Source organism: Uloborus diversus, chromosome 8 (genome assembly GCF_026930045.1).
Source record: "Uloborus diversus isolate 005 chromosome 8, Udiv.v.3.1, whole genome shotgun sequence".
Taxonomy (NCBI): Eukaryota; Metazoa; Arthropoda; class Arachnida; order Araneae; family Uloboridae; genus Uloborus; species Uloborus diversus.
The window spans coordinates 67,029,449-67,044,048 of record NC_072738.1 but is presented as its reverse complement, the minus strand read 5'-3'; positions in this window follow the sequence as shown (position 1 = coordinate 67,044,048).

Genomic DNA, 14,600 nt, shown 5'->3' with positions numbered 1-14,600 from the left:
TTTTTTTTTGCTGAGGCTTTTCCTAAATTTTCAACAATTTGTAACTCCTTATTAAGAGGATATAAGGAAGTCTTTTTTTTTGTAAATTTAAAGAATAAAAAAAAATGTCTGTGTGAAAAAAAAAAGGTGTAGTATTTATCTCCCAAGTTTTTAAAAGTGTTAACAAATAACAGACAGAATATATACACAAAATACACTCTTGCATGTATTCTGTGTCTTTGATACAGTAGAATACCTTTATAACGCCAAGGTATATAACGTAATTTTCTGCAAACCGCACAACTTTTTTCAGAAGTAAACAATAGGTTTTGAAGTTTAAAAAAATCCCTCTGTTTTGCTTTCAAACATAAAAATTGTTAGGCAAATTAAATTTTGAGATAGTTTTTCATCTTTCTATCTTAATTCAATGTTTTAAAGTGAAAATTAGTATTTATAGTATGCAGAAAATACCAGATAGCTCTTGAAAATGCAGCTGTTATGCAAACCATGAAGCTAGCGGAAGTGCAGGATATTTCACTTTCTTTTAATTGAGAAACGTATTTATTTTTGAATGACTAATTGTAATATTAGTGCTTTAATACTTGTTGCAGATAAAACTCATTCTGAAGTGCTATTTTATAGATATATTCTGAATATTAGGTTCAAAATTTGTGAAATGATCTATATAACTTAAAAACCTGTGTATCGCAAAAGCTCTGGTCCCAAGGTGCGCGTTATAACGGTCTTCTACTGTACATACTTTCGAAAAGTTTGTTTTAAAGCTCAAATTTCTTTTTATGCATAATCGCTTCTGGTTCTAAGAAAAATCTAATCAGAAAGTGAAATTCATACATGTTTGTAGTCTTGCTTTTATACATTGTGGAAGAAGTTAAAAAAGAAAAAAAATACCCTACCAAGTTTTACTTAAGGTCCTAGAATTCATCTGTTGTTATCCACTAAGATTGCATATTCAGCTTATCAAAAACATGGTTTCTTGAGAAAAAAATGTTGTTCCAGCACCATGAGAGCTTGAGCAGGCCTGTCATTTATGCCATTGGGGGAGGGGGGGGGGGTCAATTGTCCTCCCCTGATAACATAATGTAAAAAACATAATCCCTTGAGAAACATAATGTAATTTTGCATGCATTTTGATATTTTTCCTCTGTAAAACGCAAGGGTTATATACCCTTTGCCCCCCCCCTATCTGGAAAACTTTGAGATGATGGGCCTGATTGTGAGTATTTTTTCTGAGATCAGATCAGTAATCAGATTTCAGCTGCAAACTTCTTCTTCAGCAGCACAACAGGCAACAACTTTTGCAGGCCAGAGCTGACTCGTTGATCCTCCTCCTCCAGTTGACCCTATTAGTCACTACCACCTCTCCATTGGTTGACTCCCATTAGCTTGAGGTCCTTTTCAACACCGTCCAACCATCGTGCAGGTGGTTGTTCTCTATGCCTAGTCCTTTCAATTTTTGAGAAAGTCACTAGGGAAAGTATCAGCATATCTGTACAGGTGGCCTAGCCACTTAATATGAGACAGTGAGAAGCAAAGGGATGTAAGTGACATAATTTGGAGATAACCACAGTACACATGGGTAGGTGAACCTCTCCTCTGTCTTGGGGCAAGAGATGGTACTAGTAGCCCTGGTAGTTGCTGCTGTACAGCATGATTTAGAAAAAAAGTTCAATGAAAGCCTACCTAGGACCTGATTTTAAACACGTTTTACTGAAAACTTGAAAATGTCCTGTCCACTTACATCCCTTTACTTCTCACTGCCTCATATGTGAAGATTTTTTACCTCTCACTATATCAGTCCCTCCAAGTTTGCCATATTTTTTGTAAATTTCATGGTTGTACAAACAAAATTCTCCAACTATTGTTCTTTTGAATAGATATAAAAATTTTCCTTAAGATTTTTCTTTCAAAATTTAGCAACTCTTTCCCCTCTGCTTCATTTAGGGTCAAACATTCATTTCCATACAGAATAATAGTCCTGATTAAAGTTTTGTAAAGTCTTAATTAAGTTATTGTCACCTGGTTGGACCTTCTTTTCAATGTATTTATCATGCTTTACGATGATTTGTTGCTGTTGTTCTCTCCGTAATAAACTACTACGGAAACATTGTTGTCATTGCCTCGAGATGCTGGACTGCTTTCTTAACAGATAAGGCAATGCAAGAACAATTTCCAACACACAGAGAGGCATATAAAGAGCCAATGAAAATCTAAGCTATTATTGCACTATAAATGCAAAAATAAATCTATACAAAACCTTTATTATACCAATTATTTTATATGGTACTGAGGCATCAGCAATCAACAAAACAGGAAAACAGTCTGCTCATTTTTGAAAGAAAGATCGCAGTCAATTTTACGAGCAGTAAAAAGAATAATGCATGACGATACAAAAATAACCATGAAGTATGAATTCAACATAGATAACCTAACATCTTGAGAGTTATTAAATCCAACAGAATCAGATCGCTGTTTGCACATTTTTCGAGGGTCAGATTTGGACCCAGTTAAGAAACTAACCTTTTCGAAGGTTGAGGGTACTAGGAGAAAAGGGAGACCAGCTATAAGGTGGTTGGACAATGTAGAGAGAGATTTGAAGATCTTGGGAATAAATAGGTGGAGAAACCTAGCAGAAAATCGTACCGCCTGGAAGACGCAGACTGAGAAAGCCTGGCCGGCACCACGCTGTAGTGCTGCCAAAGAAGAAGAGGGAAATCATCCTCAGTGCACCGGCGGAATTGAACCTGTGCATATGAAGCTAAGTTTCTAGGGCCCATGATTATTTATGAATGAGAAATATGGGGAAAAAAATTTCATAAAAAAGTATCATCTGAATCAAGTATATGACATAAAACTTCTCTCAATTTTTCATTTTGAGTTCAGCTGCAAATACCACTTTTGTTCTTAATGTGACAGGTTTATTCTGAAAGCCATAGTCCCAAGTCTTGTGGTAGCGTTAACCAGTGAAATATTTGTTCATTAGTTTCACACAGAATGCGTCAACCATTCGCCATAAAAGAATTATATGACTAAGGATCTTGGTCTCAGCTATTTCTAAACAAAATAGTTTTTGTTGAAAGGTCAAAAGTCACAAATTACACATTCTTCAAAAAAAAAAAAAAAAAACTTCAGATAAAAGAACAGAAACCATGATTTTTGCTAGTTTATTTTGCTTTTATAGATACAGTTAAAACACCCTTTTAACTCAAGCAATATCAAACTCATCTACATAAAAATTTGACGTATGCCTTTTTAACAAGAGGTTATTCAATTGAAGTATTATGTACATACTATCTATAAATACTACTCCTTGCTCTAAAGTTCCTACAAATTGCAAGTTTATATTATTTTTGTTAAAACTCTTTACTAACTTGCTTTTAATGGACAGAAAGACCCAGAAAAGAACCAGTTTCAGTTAGCTGCATGTTAATGCAGTGAGCTATGGATCTATTAGTATTTATTCCTATCTTGCAACAGAATTTAAATTATTTTATTCCATTCCATTAAATCATATTTATTATAATTTCATGTAATTATTGTTGATTTTAGCTCTTTTTTTTTTTTTTTTGAAATGTGTGTGTGTTTATCTGCTTTGAAAATCAATTTGATTATGACATCTATATGAATCATGCCTCTTGAAAAAGTCACTCCTTTCACTTAATGTAAATATGCAATTTTTATGTAAAAATAAATCACATGTTATTTATATATGCATTTTATCGTCTTTTATCTAATCAAAATTACCAATATTCACAAACAAATATTCTTAAGTGTACATTATATTGTTTTGCAGATCTTCTCTTGTTTGTGTGAAATACTTAATTGGTATTGCCTATTTTTGTTATTATTTTAGTATGAATAGAAGCAATATGACTTAAAAAGTAGTTTTTAGGACATCTATACAACTCATGTATTGATGGCTTGTAGCGAAACATTGTAATGTAACTGACCACTTTCAATTAGCAGGGATGCAATTTAACTCTTGATAAGTGATATAGAATCCCGATAACGCCATGACTTTAACAAATATTAATGCTAGGAAGAAATAACATTTCAGTTAAGAAGAAATGTTAGGAAAGCATTTAAGTGAGGAAGAAATACACTAGGAAGAAATAACTTAAGCAGTTTTTAAATATTAATGCTATTTTAACCTTTTACTAATGCTAAAATATGATCAGAACTCTCATGTGTGAAAGGAATGATGAGAGGAAGTGATTTCAGAAAAAAAAAACTCTACATGACCAGGATGGTGACAGATCAGGGAAAAGTCAGGGAACTTTATTAATCAGGGAAATATCAGGGAATTTTGAAAAAATGACAAAAAATCAGGGAAAATTGATTTTATGAAGAAAAAAGATTTTTTTTTGCTTTACAAAATTAAGTACTCTAATTCCCTATGCATTTTCCACCAATTTTCTGTTCAAAAAAAAAAAGTAAAATTAATGAGGTGCGATTATACACTGCCTTATATTTGTGCATCTTTTTTCCTCAACGTCAAAGTATTGAATCTTACTTATTAACCACTGGATGAACTTCCTAAGATTGCTTCTGTGTCTGTGGTTGTTTATTTTACCTAGCTTGAAATTTCCTTTTACGCTTTCAGTGCTACATAAAATAAACAACCATATAGGCAAAGAGAAAACCTTCATTAATGCCTTAGCTCCTTTGCCTTTATTCCATTGTCTCGAAGTAATTAGGGTGCTGTAATCACGATTTCAAGAAGAAATCTTTGGTTTCTGAATTAATACTATCAAAGCTTAAAAGTTATTACTTCTTCGTGTTTTTAATTTAATTGCTAAAATTGAACTTTCAATAAAAAAAACTTTGTTTTTTGCCGTTATACTATTTGTTGTCACCGCAGATTATAAAAGTTTTCTTTTCTTCAGACTTAAGTGATTCTTTAATTTTATAACCAAGTTGTATTCTTTTATATATTTTGAAATTAACTAATTGCTTTCTTTTTTTCTTGCATTTTAAAGTTTTTTGTTACAAAAGCAATCTAAGATTTTTTTCCGTTACGTACTGAAATCATTTGAAATAGAGTTAACTTGTGCACTAAAGTAAATATCTTTATTTTTTATTGTTAAAATGCTGTATTCATTCATTAAAACCTATGTTTTTGATTAGAGAAAAGCTCCTATGAATGGAAGTCAAATGGTTTCATCTGTTTTGCATAAATATGTCAATTAGTTATATAAGAATAACTACATTACTTCTATTCTTTCACTATTACTTGTTATTCTTGCAACAATTATTACACTGTTTGAAAACTTAGTTCAAAATAATTTCAATTACTTTTTTGTTCTATCATAAATACACATATGTTTTTTTGAGTAATTTTAGTTTCTTAAAATTCTTATGCTAAGTGGTTTCTGGAAGTAAAGTAATTTATTTTTTCCAGGCAACGCCGGATACATTTGCTAGTTTCTATCATAAATGCACATACGTTTTTAAGAGTGATTTTAATAGTTTCTTAAAATTCTTATGCTAAGTGGTTTCTGGAAGTTAAGTTTTTTTCTTTTTAAATTCTCTATAATTTTTCCATGTGAAAAATTTAATATACTGTTTTGTAGGGGTTTTTTCCCCCAAAAATTGACTTGATATGTTTTTTTTAACCATTTTATTAAAAAAGTAGCATCTTTTTAAAATATATCTTTAGTTCAGCAACTTTACACATCTTAAAACGTTTAAAATACTGCATTTTATACAAACATACAATGGATTTCAAGCAGAGCAAAGAAAGAAAACCATTATCATTGGTAACGTAAAACAGGGAAATGTGGTGAACTTAATCAGGGAAATGTCAGGGAACTTTTTTTCACAGTTTCTGTCGCCACCCTGATGACATCTTAGCATTAAACTTTTAGAAATGGTCACTTGAAAACCTTTTGCTAGGGTTAGTGCGAGAACAGAAATTGCATTGCTGTTTATTAGATAAGGTAGTATTTTTTATGATGGTGAGTTATCTAGTCTATATCACATCAAAATATACAGTGGTATACTGTTGAAAATAGCTTGAAATTTACTTTTGCTGTTGTGTTTTATTCCATTATGAAAGTTAATTGCTGTGTTGTGTATGATTGCCGGCCGGCCCGGCTTGTGTCTCCTGCAGAGAGCGATCTGTGCTACTGCCTAGGGCGGCAGATTTTATGGGCTGTAAATTTCATAATGGTAAAATGTAAACAGGCAAAAAAAAAAAAAAAAAAAAAAAGAGAAAAAATGAAAACAAAAATTTGTTCCTTATTATTTTTTTTTCAGCTCAAATTGCAGCAATACGTGAGAGTATGCTAGATGACTTTAAAAATATACAATATATTTATTATTAAGACTAGGGGGCAGAAAAACTACTAGAGCCCGCACTGTATAATTAATAGTAACATACTGTATACTTGGAGCATGAAAAATATTTTCCGCTCTCAAGTCACTCATAAATGGTGGCTAGTGCACCAAAAAAGTGGAAGACAAAGTAGGTGCGGAGGAGGGCAGGTTAGGTGGGCGACGGGGAAAAAATTGTGCTACTAAATTTTATTGCCGTTATTAATTAAATGATCTGCTCTAAAAAAAGTTAAAGACATGACCACAAAAACTGTGGGGCCACAGTAAGACTCCTTCCTTCCAATTTTATTTTTATAAAGTAATCCATGAGAAAAATATAAAACAATTATTGAGACTTCTTTCTTTAAACACGTCAATCGGTCAATTTTTATCATATTTCGATTGATTGTTCATTTTTAACTTTGAAAAGTGAAGAGGCAAAGCCCTTTTACTTTTGAAAGTGAGGGGACAGTTGCTCCCCTCCCCCCGTACTAGCCGCTTATGTAAACGATTCATTCGTACGTTTTGCAAATCAGAGAACCTTGACATGTAGGTCGATGGTCATGCCTGACCTCGGAGTTGCTCGCAATTCTCATTATTTTTTTGAGTTGGTCTTCTTTTGTCTTTGCTTGAGATGTGTGAATGAAATGTAGTCTCTTTCTCTTTATTTTCGTTCATCATTACCCTTTTTCTCATTCATTTGAGATTTTAGCCCCCCCCCCCACCTTTTTTTAGGGGGGGGGATCTTAACGCACATAAACGAAAATCATGTCGCTAACTCTTCAATTGCCATGAATGAGAAGCATATCTCTGCAAAACCTGCATTTCTATATCTCAATCTCAATATTTCGCCGTTTGAGAGCAAAAGTATCGTGTTTGCATTTTCAATCATTTTCGGAATGAATGTCACATCTTGGGTTGTGCTTGATCCATTAGGCATGAAACATCTGTGTCGCTTAGTGAAAAATAATATTACTTATTCCAAAAACAGTATTACGCACAAAATAAGAGCATTTTTCATTTTTATTTTTTTATCAAGAACGCACTATTTGCATTTATGTCAGTATTCTAAGAAGAGCAATGAGTAACAATAACGACATATTTTGAGATATTTCAAGCATTATTTTTAAAATTAGGTGCAAGAACGCCATATGAAACACAACTTTTTAAAGCTTACACTTATTACACTTACAGGTAATCTTCTTGAAAGAAAAAAAGAACATAATATTTTATTGAAAAAGACCTTATATGCGACAAATAGTTCAATCAGCGACTTTATACAGGGTACAGCGTTTACAGTCTTTCAGGGCATATAGAGTACACTAAGACGATGAGAAATCACATAGCAATGCATGGTCGGAAACGCTTTCTTGACGCGATAGTGACGACACAAAGTACACGAAAGACAGGGCACGAAGAAGAGGAGAAAACATGTTTATTATTTTTAATGCAGCAAAAATACTGGTTTTGTCTGGTGTACACGATAGAGGTTATTACGTAAAGCGAAGCATCGGATGACGGTGCACGCGCACACGTGGTTTTTGTTACACAGGGAAGTTCGGAACACGCCCGGTATTTACGTTAACGTTCCAGATTCAATGTGCCGGAGATGTGAGGCACCCACCACGACCTGGGGTGGTCGTAATTTCGAACACATACTTTGTTGACGATCATTGGCTCCTTAATGTTCTTTTTCGAAACTTTTTTGCTGTACTAAGGATACTAAACATGTTTTCTTCTCATATTCCTGTCTTGTCTTTTTGGTGATTTGTGGCGTCACTACCGCGCCAGGAAAGCGTTTCCGACCATGCATTGCTATGTGATTTCCAATCGTCTAGGTGTACTCTGTCTGCCCTGAAAGTCTGTAAACGATGTACTGATACACCCTGTATATATATTTCTTCATGATATGTTACCGCTCTCCTGAAAAATCACGCTTTTTGAGATATTACGTTGTTGAAAAGAGTGAGCGATGTGTGTTGTGAAATGTCTGAAGTTAATCGGCGAATGAGTGAACGCATGACGTCACCTGCAGTGGTGTCCTGTTGTGTGCTTGCTTCATGAATAGGTCAAGTCGACTTATCCGACATTTTGGTTCTAAGATAGCTTTATATCCAACCTTGTTTCTTGTATTTATAAATACATTATAATATTCGTTGGTTGCTATGCCGTAAAACAATTGATGATAAGTTGAGTAAAATGTCACTTAAGATAAACCTAGAAAAATCTTTTTTCACAAATTCAAGAAAAGTATATAGGGAAATGTTTCCTGTAATAAATCTCATTTTTACACGTTCTTTGTTTTCAATTTCTGTACTTCACTGATAGAATAAAATAATCAAACATCGATCAGGCAACACATCTAAAGCTTGGGTACCAGTTGTCTGCAACGAGTCTTTAGTACAAATGCTAATTTTGTCATCCGACAGTGTTAGAACCAAAATGTCGGATTAGTCAGCTCTTCTTATATAGCGGCTTTAGTCATGAAATGCCTGCTCTGACGTACAGCCTATGAACGACAAGAACAAAGGGCGGCTACAGACCGGGAAAAACTAAGTAATGAGGAAATTTGAAACTTAAATCAAAATCAGGGAATTTCGGGGGAAAATCACAAGACATTTTGAAACAATGGTAGGCAATTGTTCCGGTCAAATATCGGCAAAAACTCGATGAATTACTACATTCTGTCAAAGACTCGATGACACTGCTTTTGCAAAGTGCGTGTGTCCGTAATTTTTCCGACACTGAAGTCTTAAAACATTTATATCTTTTGATGATGTAAGAACGAGAAGGGGGGGGGGGGGGATCTCAGGTGCCATAACTAATACTATTTACTTATTTTAATTCTATTTCTAATTTTCTATTTTCAATAGTTAATATCGTTTAAATTTTTTTTTCTGCACTTTAACACTTTATCTTTTGTAAAGCAACAAATTTCTAGTGTCGTTTATGTTTTATTGTATCATTGCAAAGCTTTTATGCATTGGTTTTGTCTACTTTATTACATATATTGATGTTAAATTACCAAAATTTTTGTCAAGATCAAATCAAAATTGTAACAGATAATAATGTAATTTTTTATGTATTTAAATAAAGTTCCTCGGAGACCCACTTGCTCAGATTTATCTGAGCATTTAAAACCGATAAACCGAGCAATTGGTTGGTGCGGGTGGTCTCTGAGGGTGTCAAATGTCAAATGCCATAACTAATATCTTAAAAATTCAAATTTAGGCCATTTTAGTGAACATGTTTTGGGGAGTCTCTTTCGGCCAAAAATGTTTTGTTGAAGTTTTAAAAACTCTCAAAGCTACCAACTCTCCCGATTCGTTTGGGAGACTCCCGAATTTTGATGAACTCTCTCGAACTCCTTAGAAAGATATTTTTCAGTAATTAAACTTTCTGGAAAAATGGGGATATTTCGATAATTGGGAATTTGGCTCAGTCGTCTCATTTGTGGCGTAAATTATTTTATTTTGGTAACCCTGCTGATTTATAGTAACCCTATGTGTATAGATGTTTCGGTTCTCTTTGTTAAGATTTGCAACGAAAAATTAACTTTCGTGTAGGCATTGCAGCCAAAAATTGACGCCAATGAAGAAAGATCGCCAGATTCCCAATTATCGAAATCTTCCCGGAAAAATCCCTACTAAAACGATTACGATCACAAATGTGAAACGTTTTCGCACATGGGTATGAAAATTGTATATATACGATAAATTTTGAAACATGTTTATTTCAATATCCTTCTTTTAAAAATTTCTACTTCCGAAAAAATGCAGGAAATCGTTCCCAAGTTTTCTCGGAACTTCCTGAATGTTTTCCTGCTATAAGAAGTGTTTACTGTCACTTGTGACAGAAAACAAGCTAATAGTAGCCCATTTTATCATCGAATTTCCATAATAAATCATCATTTTGTCTTTATAAGGCGTATAACAATGAATCAAATTTCAGTTGATGCACTTATTGTTACCAATTTCGCTCTTTGAAATAGTTTAATGTAATTTTAACAATGCAAAGACAGCAGACTGCATTTTGAATAATAATCAGATATCTTTTTTATATCACATAAAATCATTTATTTGCTTAAAGCAAGAATAAAACAAACATTTTTGACATAACTCAGAATAATAAAGTAACATTTTGCAAAGGAAAAGCAATTAGGGATGGCAAATGCAGACAAATCAGTATTTTTTCCTCCTCTAATGCAATTGTCGGGAAAACATAAACTACCATCAAGTAAAAATGCTTAAAATATAGAAGTCACACGGTGTACAAACATTTCAAGGGTTTGTTTTTTGTAGAAAGTAACGTTGAATTATACTACAGTTGGAAACAGACGTCAGAGCTGCGTGTTCTAAATTTCCAGCCATTTTCAGCTGAATGTTGCGTTTTTTCCCCTCCCCCGATTTTTTGCATGGAAGCGAAAACTGAACAGCAGCGTTTCTTATAAAGAAAATCCCAGAAAGGAATTAAAACTGCTCATTGTGTTCTCTCACCAAATCATAGCATCACCACCATCATACAGTTTAGCGGAATAATGTACAGATTGGCGCTCTCTCTCTCTCTCTCTCTTTTGATTTGGTTTCTTCTTACAAGCTTTTATAGTTGTATGCTTGTGAAAATTCAAATGAAGAAAAAAATGACGACCAGCAACAGACGTTGGAGTCAACTAAGTGATTCTTGGTTAATTTATCTATTCCCAGTGAAGATCAATAGCTCTTTAAACTCCATTTACCCCCTTGCTTACATCCTTCTCCTGAAAGCCTCCCTCCTTAAAAGAGTGACCTCTTGTCCTGCTTTCAATGAAAAACAATTTGGCTCATCAACATTTTTCCTTTTGATAAATTTAAAAATCTGAAACATTTCTTCTCTGACTCTCCTTTGCTTGAGGTACATATTAAGCCTTTTAAGTATGATAGCGAAATCTAAAGCTGAAAGTCTAGTCACTTACTAGCAGGGGCGGATACAGACTACCATTCTAAGGGGGGGGGGGTATGCCGAGGAATGCCTACCCCTCTTCCCCTACAAACGAACCTACGGTTTTGGATGCCAAAAATTTGTGAAACTGCTTAGGTATTAATAAAAAGCACCAAATAGGCAAATAGCAATGAGAAGAAGCAGTATTTCAAATGTTTACTTTTAAAAGTTCGCAATAAATTAAAAAGATTACTGAATTTTTTTTTCCTAAATTGTTGGAACATAATATAGATGTATAATAGTGTCGACGTATTAGGGGGGGGAGGTCATGACCACCATCACCCTCCCCCCGTATCCGCACTTGCTTACTCTCTAGCTTAGTAGTCCTCCCTTCAACCCTTCCAAATACAGAAATATCTTTCTAGAGGCCAAAACTGAACAGCGTACTTCAAATAAGGTCTTGTATGCCCCTTGCTGTAGTTAACCAAAAAAACTAAGTGAAGCAATCGAAAAGGTCATCAGTACTAAACCAGGGGTGCTTACCTGGGGGGGGGGGGTCATGGCGCAGACTACGCAATTAAAGTTTTTAGGGGGATGGGATGTTCTGACAGGTATTTTTCTCATTGGGGGGGGGGTACCCCTGACTGAACAGCTCTGAATTCGTAGTTTCTGTCCATTTCCAACGAATGGCTATGAAGTTAAACTCTTTCAATCTAAACTGCATCACATTGAACGTATTAAGCGATGCATCGATAAAGGCATCCCTCGTTCTGAAAGGCAACAGTTTTACATCGATACGACGATAAACGATATAGATACAACACTTCGATAAAAACCACCAAAGAAGTCGACATTGTCCAAAAATATGGTAACTTCAAAAATTTCAAAGGCTTTTGTTAAACTATTAATAAATACTATTTTTTTTTATTGCAAAGAATTCCTAATAGAATAAATATATCTTTTTATTTGATTTATAGCCAGATAGCATTTACGTAACGTTTAGGAAGTGGGTAGGAGATTTATTGGAAAGAATGACTACCTTGTTTCAAATCAGCTATAAAAGCATTTATTACGTTATAAACCATTAAGCAAAATTTATAATTATACTCGTTTTATTAATAATGGTTAGAAAATATAGTATTTTATCCCAAACTCGTTCAGATTTTCTAAAAATATGCTTTTTCACATGAGGCATTTATTTTTGGATAACATTTGAGATACCAGAGAAAATCTGTCCCTTTTTATTTAAAAAAAAATGAAAAAAAAAAAAAAAAAAACACTTGTGGAAATAAGTTATGAGAAGTTTTTAGGGTTAAAAAACTTTAAGAATCTCACCACTTTTTACCAGAGAAGCAATTTATTTGAGACGTATGAGTTTGAACCAATCGCAAAGGCATGACGCGCTCAAGTCTTTTTTTTTCTCCTTCTTAAGTAAGCATTTTTCTGTTGATATCTTATTCAGGGGTTCTCAACTTTTCAGGATCTACGCCCCCCTTTGGACATTTATGTAAGTTCAGCCGCCTCTCACCACCGTTGGGCAATACACGTAGTACAATCGGAATTTGAAACTGAAACTCGTTAGGATAGCTGATGCTGATTATAAAGTGAAAATACGGGTAATTTCGTACATAAAATTTAATTTTACTGCGCTAAGTTTTATTTTAAACATATTATTCCTAAATCATATAAGATTAAAATATCGAGGAAAACTAATTTCAGACATTTGGGGAGTTTTGAGGATTTAGGGAGAGAATTGATAGCAGAAGTAAACTAAGAGAGTTGCTGTTTGACGCCAAAGTTTGACATTGTCATGAAGTATTTATTGGATTGACAATTCTTCTCAGGATTATTTCGCTTATCTGATTGGGGCTGTTTTCGTCATCCTACGCGAATCAAACAACGGTATCACCAAGAGTCACACGTTGCTTCGTTTACTTACACAATCAGTTCTTGCTGAATTCACTGCCAAAAACTTTCGCAAAAGCAATAAGAAGGTTGCTACAGTTTTTGTCCCCGATAAGTTATTGAATATTCGATTGTGACTGCGACAAAGCGCACTTTAGGTCAATTTTTATATCCATCCTCGATATTTTGATTTTAAGTATGATTGTGTGCCGCCTGCCTTGTCTAGTGGTCAGAGATGTCTGACTGCGACAGGAAGGTTCGGGTTCGAATCCTGTCCTTGTGTGAATGTGTTGTTTTGCTGTGAATGGTTGGCTACCCTATAAACGGGTCCTTATGGCATGTGTGTACTGTAGAAGTCGGACTTCACACCAAATTACGGTACAGTTGGAAAAGTGAAGCAGCGCACCCCAAATTGCCAGCCTAGCTGGCACACGACAACAACAAGTATGATTGTGCACCAGTGCTGAAAATTTAAACTCACAGATGTGTGTGGATGAAAACTACACTAAAAACCTCAAAAAAAGGCGATCATGTGGGAAATACTTGCATGTGACAGTAAATATGAGCAAATTATAATTAAATTGATTCTTTTCTTTCATTTTTTTTAAAAACATTCTATCTTAGAAATACTTATGCATCCCCGAGGTTGAGAACCGCTGAACTTATTAAAACCGAGAGTTTGTCATGAATCATTTCAATATTTTCTGAAACAAGTTTTGGAATTTATGTAAACTAAAATACCGATACTACAGTATAAAAGATTTCCCAAGCGTTAAAACAAATCTTTGAAACAGTTGGGACTGGCTCACCAGGTAGACATTCTTAGCAACCTATCTCCAGAACCCAGTTAAAACAGAACACACATGAATATGCATTATACCACTCTATATAATTTCTAAACATTTGTCAAGTGCAATTCTATAGAAAATAGTGCAGGAGATACTTCAAAATCATTTTTATACTCTAACTATCGCTCATTCTAAATGAAATGGAGTTGCTTCATCATTACGTATTTGTTCCCTTGTGTTTGTGTATTGCTTCAAGTACCTAGCAGAAGCGCTGTTCAAACGAATCAATAGATCTTTGAGAAATTTGATCCTTTACTAGCTTCATAAAATAAATCAGTTGCAAAATGAAACTCATTATCACATATGAAACATGAAACAGTTTCAGAACATAGTTTCTTGATACATTCAATAAAATAAATTGAATCAGTGTAGATACTGCATAGCATAGTCTTATTCTTTTCTTTGTGTAAGTCACATTCCGATTTCTTTCTTTCATGCAGTAGTTTCAGTCTCTTTTCACTAATTGATAGTACAGATTCGTCTTGCTGATCTCAACTGCCAAAATAAAATGCACAGAGAACACGAAAATCATTTGAAGGCATAAGCAATAGAGACAAAAAAGGAATAGACCATGAATGATGACGCACATTTTGTTCAACATATTTATCACCCTTCCGC